The following is a 9213-nucleotide window of genomic DNA, read 5'->3' on the forward strand; positions in this document are numbered from 1 at the left end:
CACTGTGCTGATGAAAGAAGCTAGCCACGAAGAGTGTGCACTGCACGATTCCATTCGCATAAAGTTGAAGAAGAGGCAAAACTAATCCACGGTGATAGAAATCAGAACAGAGGAAGCCTCAGAGGGTAGGGTGGGAAATGACTGCAGAGGGGGCACAGGGACCGTCTGGGGTAGATGGAGATGTTCTGTATCTTGATGGTGACACTTCCATAGGTGTTTACCTTTAGCGAAACTCATTAAATTACAAACTTAAGATATGTGCAGTTTACTCTATATACATTTTGCCTCACTTAACAAATTGCAAATTTAGAAAACCTATATGGATTAGTGTCTCCTAGGCCTCATCATTTAGGTCTCAGTTTGAACGTCACCTCCTCGGAGAGACCTGCCCTGACCGGAGACGGTGGCCCTTGCTGCTCAGGCTGTATCACGTAACGGACTTTTATTTTCTGCATAGTGCTTATCTGTATCCAAAAGCACATTTAAAAAATGAATTAATCCATTGATTAAGTGATTGGTTGCTCCACTACCTCCCACTACAGTGTAAGTTCTGTGAAAACAGGGACTATGTCCATTTTGTTTTCGGCTTTGTCCCCAGTGCCTGGAACATTGGGTTTGCCCAATAAACATTTGTTGTGATTGAATGAATGATGGATACAAGAGCAGAAAAATTAAACTGACTAATAGAGATTTTTCCTTCTGTTTGTAGAACGTGGGCTGGGCAGCATACAAGGAGGCTTACCCTCATCAGTTACTGACCATCCACTTCTTCCATTCCTTCCAGAAACATTTTCTAGGTGCCTCCTGTGTGCTGAGTGCTGATGGAAGCCTTGCACACCAGGTGCGAGCAGATGATCAGTGAGACTGAGACAGGTGTGCCGTGGGAAGGGCCAGGCTGGCTCCTGGAAGCGGGGCAGGCTCCTTGATTCCCCACACGCTTTGGAACATCTATCTTTAGGTCCATTTTACAGATGAGTAAAATGAATTTTTATTTCAAGGGTAGTAACTTCCCTATAAGTTTTGGAGCAGAAGAATGAGACAACCAAAATCAGGGCCCAATGAGGCTAGTTAGGACCCACCCATCATGGGGGATGGGGGCCTGAGCAATTGGAAGGAAGAAGTGATGGATGAAAGACATACTGCACCCACAATAGTAGCTTTTATTGTATATTCTCTATAGAGGAGGCAGGACTTGGCTGTTAAATTTTATTTTTCTTAAGTAACCTTCTTTTATAACTATTTTATAAGATTTACAGGATTGCCATGCAATTTGTGCTTGTGGAAGAATTTTAGGCAAATGTTTTCAAATGTTACTCACTGATTGATCCACGGCTTCCAACAGCGTTTGTTGAATAGCACTTTAGCCAGAAAACGCCTTCCTTAGCCCTCACAGCCCCCTCTCCCCGAAACCAGAACTCAGCCCTTTTAGTTGATCACAATCCTTAGCCCTCTCCCTGAGCTTTTCCTGATCCCTGCTAGTTCACACATTCCTTTCCCAGGAGACCTTCAGGACACAAGCTGCCGCTAGCCAGCCTGGGCGGCACTGTCAACAGCCCTCTCAGGAAGGAGCAAACAGCTGGTCTCTGAGTCCCTGAGGGAGGAGTAAGAGGAAGCAGATTTAAATTTCAACAGGGACAACACAGGCCTGACACAAATGACAACTGCCGAATTCTACAAGATTTCCTTAATTGGGCCTAAAAAGAGCAGCAGACTAGGTAGCTATGTGCAGAATGCTTTGGGTATATTTCTGCCTGGAAGCAGAGATTTATGAGTCCTTGATTTTTTTTTAAAGTTTGTTTATTTTTAGATTTGTAAAGTAACATTTGCTCACTGTTTCAAATTCAGAAAATATAGAGCGACACATAGAAGATAAATATTTCTCATAGTCCCACTACCCAGTCATAGCCATAACAGTTCGATGTATTTCCTTCCAGTTATTTTCATATATATATGTATAAAGTGTGTGCACAATTTTGCATGTTGATGTCTCTCATTTAGTGTCTTCCTACATTATTAAATATCCCCCAAAGCCTATTTTGAATGACTTTATAATAATCTTTTGTAAGAATAGATCATAATTACTATTACCATTTCCTTATTTATGTCAATTTAGGTTGTTTACAATTTCTCAATATTAATAAATAAGACCTGAGATCAAAAGCTTTACATTTAAATCTTTATCTCCATTTATGAATGCTTCCTTCGAAGAGATCCTTCTAGAGCAGCTCTTCTTGTGGTATGACAACCTAACTATCTTCAACAGGATCAGACATAAATTCAGATCAGAGGCCCCACCTGGACCTAAATAATCTGAATGTCTGAGATCTGGGCCCAGGAATCTGCCTGTTATAGAAAATTTCCTGAGATTTTTTAGGCACACTGAAGGTTAATATCTTTGACATATGGTGTCAAATTGCTTTCCTACAAGCCTTTTACACTTTACACCCCCACCAGCGACAGATGAGGGTGCTTAACTCAGCAAACTCGTGAAAAACAACAGCTAATTTGATAGGTGAAAAATGCTGACTTCATGAAAGTTTTTATGGATGTAACGTTTGTACAATTATTTTTGTTTAGTTAATTTCAGATTTTTCTACAGTGATATATTCTTATAGTTTTAAAACTAGTTCTTTGAAAATACTTGATGGTGTTTTTTTCTTTTAATGCATCGATATATTTGTACTACTTACATTTTATTTACATCTGTCACATTTATTTTCATACAATTGCAAGCTGCATGAGCACAAGGATTTTTTTGGTCTCTTTTGTTCATGGCTGCATCCTCAGTGCCTATAATGGTGCCAAAGACACAACAGGCTCTCAGTAAATATTCTTCAAGTGAATAAATAGGTGACCTCTAGATAGTGTTTCCCTGTACCGTGAACACGGAAACATGCACATCCACACACACATACACACACCTGTGGCAGCAGCAGGCCAGCTTCTACTCCATAATCTTGCTTTATGATTTCTTAAGGTCCCTTTCTGACCTGAGGTTTGACAACTTCCTTCTCCCTTACTGGTGACCCTATTCCAAGACATACCAGCAGCCGTGAACAGAAGACAGGAGACCCTTGGTCAGTGGATAAAATTACAGTTGTGAGTAAAGTAAGTCTGATGACCAGCATTGCCACCTCCTCTTGTCTCATCTGCTACAAAAGGTCCCTTTCTTTCTCAGGCCCCCTGGCCTGAGTTTATCCTGAGAATAAAGAAACGTGAGATTTAATTCTCAATGCTTGAATTTTGGGCAAACCGATTTCAGTTTATAAGGCATCATTTTTGGCCAAGCATTCTGTGAGAACTGTGATAGGATTGAAAGCCAAAAAATAAAACAAAACCAACTTCTGTCATGTTGACAAAGTGGTCATTCTATTCGAGTGTACGTGAAAACGCACGTTATCCTTTGCCTGAGCAAAACGTCACCATTTCACCTCAGGAAGGTTATATTCTTCCTGACTCACACATCCATGCTGCTCAAGGGTCCCTTTCTGCTAGTGGGACAAAAGAACGAAGGGCTTGCTTCCATGATATCCGCATGATTTGGCCTTTGAGGGTACACCTGGTGCACTGCCCTTATGTGCTTCCTCTTACCTTCTAGGACTTTTGAAAAATAAGAACAGGATCACAGTCTAATGGTGTGGAGTCTACAGTCTTTGACCTTGCCTGACTAAGTCAACCACATTTATGCAAACTTGAGGAAATCCCCAGGTGCCAACTTGGGCTTTGGGGAAAATTTGTCTTCTTTTATCCTCATAAATGTAAAATTGTAGTACTTGGACCACTTCTTGGAAAAGAAACTATCTGTTTTTGTTTTATCTTCTTTTTTTTTGGTACTTAAAAGAGCAAGAGTTAAAGAAAAATGTGAGCAAGTTTTGAGTGTTTGCTGGAGAGGGAGCTACCATTTTCAAATCAGCCACTGGGTGCAAAGACTGGTCGATGTAGCCTGTAAGCCTGTGGGCATGTCTGTAGCTGGGAAGCTGGGAACTCAATACGCCATCTTCACGTTACTCTAAATTGCCTTTCTGATTCCAGTTTGTTCTTTGGTGACCTTGGGTGGCAGGAGCCAGTTTTTCCAGAGACTGCTCAGAACCCCAGTTTAAGCTCGTTCCACCAGGTCCTCCCCAGCTTCTGAATCTGTGCACATAGAAAATGCACTTAGTGCTTTCCAGAAAATGGAGGTTCTCTATCCCGTAGACTTAACACTTGCCTATTAACTGTTGCTGGAAAAAAAATTTTCTGGAAGTTTTTCATACAATAGAATGATCTAAAATTGACTATGAACATGCAAAGATTAAAGTAACCGGAAATATATTTGCCACCAAAGACAGACAACCCTCTTCCTTAAAGTGAGTTGAATACTGGAAATAAAGATTTGTAAAGTCAGAAGAGAACTAGATAAATTGGAGTCCATGGCTAGCCGGGACTAGGCAAAATGCAATGTACTTTCCTTTGCTGTAGGTTCGAAGATGGCAGCGCTGCACGTCTTTGTTCTTAGAACTCCTCATCGTCTTGTTAATCTGGAAGCTTCAGGAGTGGTGGGGAGCTTCTTGGTCTGTAAGTCCTTCTTCATTTTTCACCTAACAGGACATATTTAAGAGACCACGTCTCTCAAAACCATCTCGGGCAGGGTTGCTGCCAATATCTGCTCCTTGCAAACAGCAAGGAGACTTAAAAACAGCAACAGCACGTCTCTATGGGGCCCCCAGCCCTTTCTTTATCAATTCTTTCCTTTAATAAAGAGAAATTGTTGTGCTATATTGTGGCAGAGTTTGGGGCTTACAGAGATAGAATGGGAAGTAAAGGGCGACTGGCTGCCGCTGTGCAGGCGCTCTCTGATTGTAAAACCAACCCAGTAACGGATAATAACCACCTTAGTGCGCTTATCAAGGCAGTTCCTCTCTGGGATGCAGAAGAGGCCACTGGAGACAACGTGCAGGCCTCTCACCGCTCCCGTTCATTAACAAGGCACTGCTGGCTGCAGCTCAGGCTCCATTACCTAGAGGCAACAATGGCCGGGACCCGCATTGAGTTGTAATTAGGCTTGATCAGGGCTAGGGTGCAGTTGCCATAATCAGGATCACTCGGAATTAAATGTATACTTGTGAAAGGAAATGAGGTGAGATTGATTTAATGGTAACCAAAGCAACCCCCTTTTCTGTAACCGTCTAAGCTTAAAGAGAGAGAGAAAGAGAGGGAGAGAGAAAAAGAAAAAAGCAGGGCAAAGGAATACAGAAGATGACCATTTTAGTTTTATGCAATTTATTGCAACTAGTTAGGAGAAAATGTGTTTCAATAAGAGCAAATCTGTTCTAGCAAGGTGATGGCTGGGTCCCAGAGAGCTTTGTAGGTCTCACTCCGTGCCTAAAGCAGATCCTGTGATTCTTAATTTCCTCCTCCTTTTTGTCCATTTCATATGTGTTTGGAAATAGCCTGATTAGGGCAAGAATTTCAATTTGCAGGAAAAGGAGGAGGAAAGTCAAGCTGGGCACTACTTCCTTTCTCTGGTGAGAAACAGTTCTTCAGTCTTTTACCTTTGGACCTATGTATATCTCAGACCCAGTGACCGCCAGCTGATCTGAGAGCAAATAGAAGATTTCGGAGACCTGTTTGTGAAACAGTTTAAGAAGTTGCAGAGATGTGCACTATTTTATTCAATTTTACTCAGTTGTTTTACAGGTTAGCAAGATGCCGCTCTGGGAATAAAATCTCACCCTTAAGGTTTGAGATAATTAGTGAAACGAGCGCATATGCATACATTTTCATTTCTGCACATACATGCAGATATTGGTATACATGATTTATTCCATTCATACATGTGTGATCTCTAATATTTAGACATCGTAAGTGAAATATTTGCTCTTTCTCTTTTCTCCCCCTTGGCAGATTTATGAATCTCTTCCTACAGCACATCAGGTTCAAAAGGAAAAATATCACAGTCATTTTGAGGCTAGGATACTGTTAAATATGTAGAGAATGGCTTAAAGGGAGAAGCTTTGTTTCTTAAATACTTCTCAGATGATTATGTGGATGAGAAAATGACGTGTAAATATTTTGAGCCATTTGAGTGAGTAGCAAGTGTTGAAACAAAGTACATTTCTTCCAGATTTTAAAAAAAAAACTCTCTAGCTCTTTTTTTCTTTCTCTGTTGGATATAACACCTTAGCTATTCAAATAATAAAACTATAATAACCTTCTGAAGAAATCATTGAGGTGATTGGTACATATTAATGCATATCTGACTATGTGGACATCTCATGTGTAGGTTTGTAAGTGAACCTAAGTGAGGTCATCTAGTTACGCTAAATGGCCCAGCCCCTCCTCTGTGTGACCACCCGCTGCTCTGCGCGTACTCTAAACAGTTCACATGCTCTCTTGATTGATGGCCTTCGCTTATGTGTGTACTCCTCCATAGCTTGGTAAATTAAAACTTTGTTCTATGAGTTTCTCTCCAGGAACAGGCTGACCACAGGCCGGAAACACACCTACAAGGTATTCAGCATCAGTGACAGAAGAAAAGAACAACGAAGACCCTGGAGTCCGTCCTGCCTGAAGGCTGACATTTCTAAACCCCCTCCTTACTGCCCATTTTCCTGATGTAACTGCCTCAAGATTCTGTAATCCTTGAAGATGGTTTTTTTGAGACATTATTCTGCCATCTTTCTGATTATGCCAGCTAATTGAATTAAAGCGTCATTTCTTGGTCTCTAACGTGATTCATTGGCTCAGATCTCAGTAAGCAGAGAAATCCCATTGCTCTGTATCAGGTTTAGTCTTTACGTCACATGTTAATTAGGATTTTTGCGGTTTGAATAAAGCATCACATTTAGCTAAAATTTATTTCAACTCCTCTACAGCTGGAGATCTTATAAAACGTTAAACATATACTTCAAATCTATTGCTTCCTTGTGTTTCTTTGGCTTTGGTACTGTGCCCACCACCCTATATGAGCAGGACAAGTGCATCACAAACACCTGTGGAGTTGACCATTTTCGGGCTGGGTGTGTGTACACCTTTCTTTTGGTTACGGAGCAATTTTTCTTCTGAAGTAACTTTCTTCTCTATTTCCTTCCTTCTATAACGGGTCTTAGAGTAAGCTGAACAGAAAGAAGGTAAGCAATGAGAAAGCTATTCTCTGCTAGTGGGAAGGTCAGTCTGAAAATGAGAAAACCCCTGGATTCTGCCCGCAGCAGAGGAACACCTGGTGGAATGGGCTCTTCTGTCCGATCCTGAGTTCAGATGCTCGACCTCGCTGATTATCAACGCTCCAGGGTTGGAGTTCATGGTCAAGTGAAAGAACACCTGGCATGATCTGGAGCATTGTCTTCATGGCCAATTTTGTTTTACTTAATTTTACTTTAAAAACCTAAATTGCAAGTAGTCACAATGATAAGAGTAGCTATCACTTAAATGATTTTTATGTGCCAGGCACTTTAAGTGCTTAAGAGCATTATCTAATGTAATTCTCACAACTCTGTGAGTTACAAACTGTTTTCCATTTTTTCTTTTGAGGAAGATTAGCCCTGAGCTAACTACTGCCAGTCCTCCTCTTTTTGCTGAGGAAGCCTGGCCCTGTGCTAACATCCATGACCATCCTCCTCTACTTTATATGTGGGACGCCTACCACAGCGTGGCGTGCCAAGCGGTGCCATGTCCACACCCGGAATCCTAACCAGTGAACCCCGGGCAGCCCAGAAGCAGAAGTGTGCACTTAACTGCTGCACCATCGGACAGCCCCTGTTTTCCCATTTTCACAAGTGAGAAACTGAGGCCTGAAGAGGTTGAGTAATTTGCTCAAAGATACACTGGCGGAAGTGGGAGAGCTGGAACCTCAACTAGGGATCGAGCTTTGTAACCTTCACACTCAGCCTCTCTGAGCCTCACTGGCTCCAGTGTGGGACCTCCCATGAAGGTGGACCCCCATCTAGACTGCGTATGCAGGCTACCGAAATACCAGAATCAACGTGTTTAGAAAGGCAGATCCTAGACAGGTCCTTAAAAGGAGGAACATAAGGTGACACAGGAACGGCCAGTCTTGAACCTAACAAATGTATCGTGGGCTCCCATCCAGAGACTCTGCTTCAGGAGAGGCGGGGTGGGGTCCGGGAATGTGCAGGAGTAACAAGCATCCCGGTCTCCCCGACGCGGTGGTTTAAGCACCCCGCGTTGAGATGCGCCACCAGGGAGGTTGCTGTGCCCCGGCATGGGGACGCTTCAGGAGGAAAGAGGGAGCGGACACGGGCTGAATCTCCTGACACCCGTGAAACGCGGGTAAGGATTGAAGGCATAAAGGGAACTTGGTAAATACGAAGGTGTGACGACCCGCTGAATTAAAAGTCCAGAGATGCATCATCATCGCGCCTAGTTCCACGGGAGCTTGTTGCCATAGCAGCCGAGAGAGTGAAGCGCCATGGCGGGACTACTCCTGGCAGGAGCGGCGGGGAGGCGGCCCGTAGCGCTTGCGCAGACTCCGCTAATGCATCTTAATGCTTGAATTTGATGCATCTAAACAAATTCAAGAAATTGAGCGTTTCATAGTAAATTGTGTAGCTGTGCCGTCCAGACTGAATTAGTGAGGATTAGACTCAGCTGTGACAGACAAAAAATCCAAAATAGCAAGTGGCTGAAAAAACGTAGAAATTTATCTTTCTCATGTGAAAGTCTGGGTAAGTGGCCAGGGTTGGTGTGATTGTTCACAATACCAGAGAATATCATGTTTCTTCTCTGCCTTGTTCTCTATTCTCATGTTCACCTTGTTGTCCAAGACGGCTGCTCTGGTTCAAGCCATCAAGTCCACATTCCAGCCGGCAGAAAGGAGTAAAAGGAGAAGCATCTCTTTAAGGATACTTCTGGGAAGCTGCATACACCACTCCCTCTTACACTTCTCTGTCCAGATCTTAATAACTTGACCATACCTATCTACAAGGGAAAATAAGAATGTAGTCTTTACTCTGGGAGGTCATGCACTCAGCTTCTGATTCTATTGCTATGGGAGAAAGGGAGGACAGATACTGCGTCATACCATTCTTGGCCACAGAGATTTTTTCCATTTGGGTAGTTCCAAATGCTTAACTTTGGTATAATATTCAACTACTAGTCTTATTTAATGTGCCAATGAAATTGCCTGGCCCTAGTCAACATTTTTGAAGTTACTTCTAATTATATCTTTCCTGACATTCAAAAGTAAAGCATATTTTTCATTTCAAGCATCTGTCT

At 42.4% G+C, this 9213-nt stretch overlaps 1 long non-coding RNA gene across 2 annotated transcripts; it reads left to right on the forward strand.

Annotated features, from left to right (window-relative positions):
• Positions 1-781: 781 nt before the first annotated feature.
• Positions 782-6703, forward strand: LOC124241134 (uncharacterized). Of its 2 annotated transcripts, none has more exons than XR_006889115.1 (3): positions 782-873; positions 2978-3108; positions 4459-6703. It is a non-coding gene; the product is annotated as an uncharacterized LOC124241134 (long non-coding RNA). The 2 variants fall into 2 exon arrangements; XR_006889114.1 differs by having other exon boundaries at positions 784-841.
• Positions 6704-9213: the final 2510 nt, after the last annotated feature.

Source organism: Equus quagga, chromosome 6 (genome assembly GCF_021613505.1).
Source record: "Equus quagga isolate Etosha38 chromosome 6, UCLA_HA_Equagga_1.0, whole genome shotgun sequence".
Lineage (NCBI taxonomy): Eukaryota > Metazoa > Chordata > Mammalia > Perissodactyla > Equidae > Equus > Equus quagga.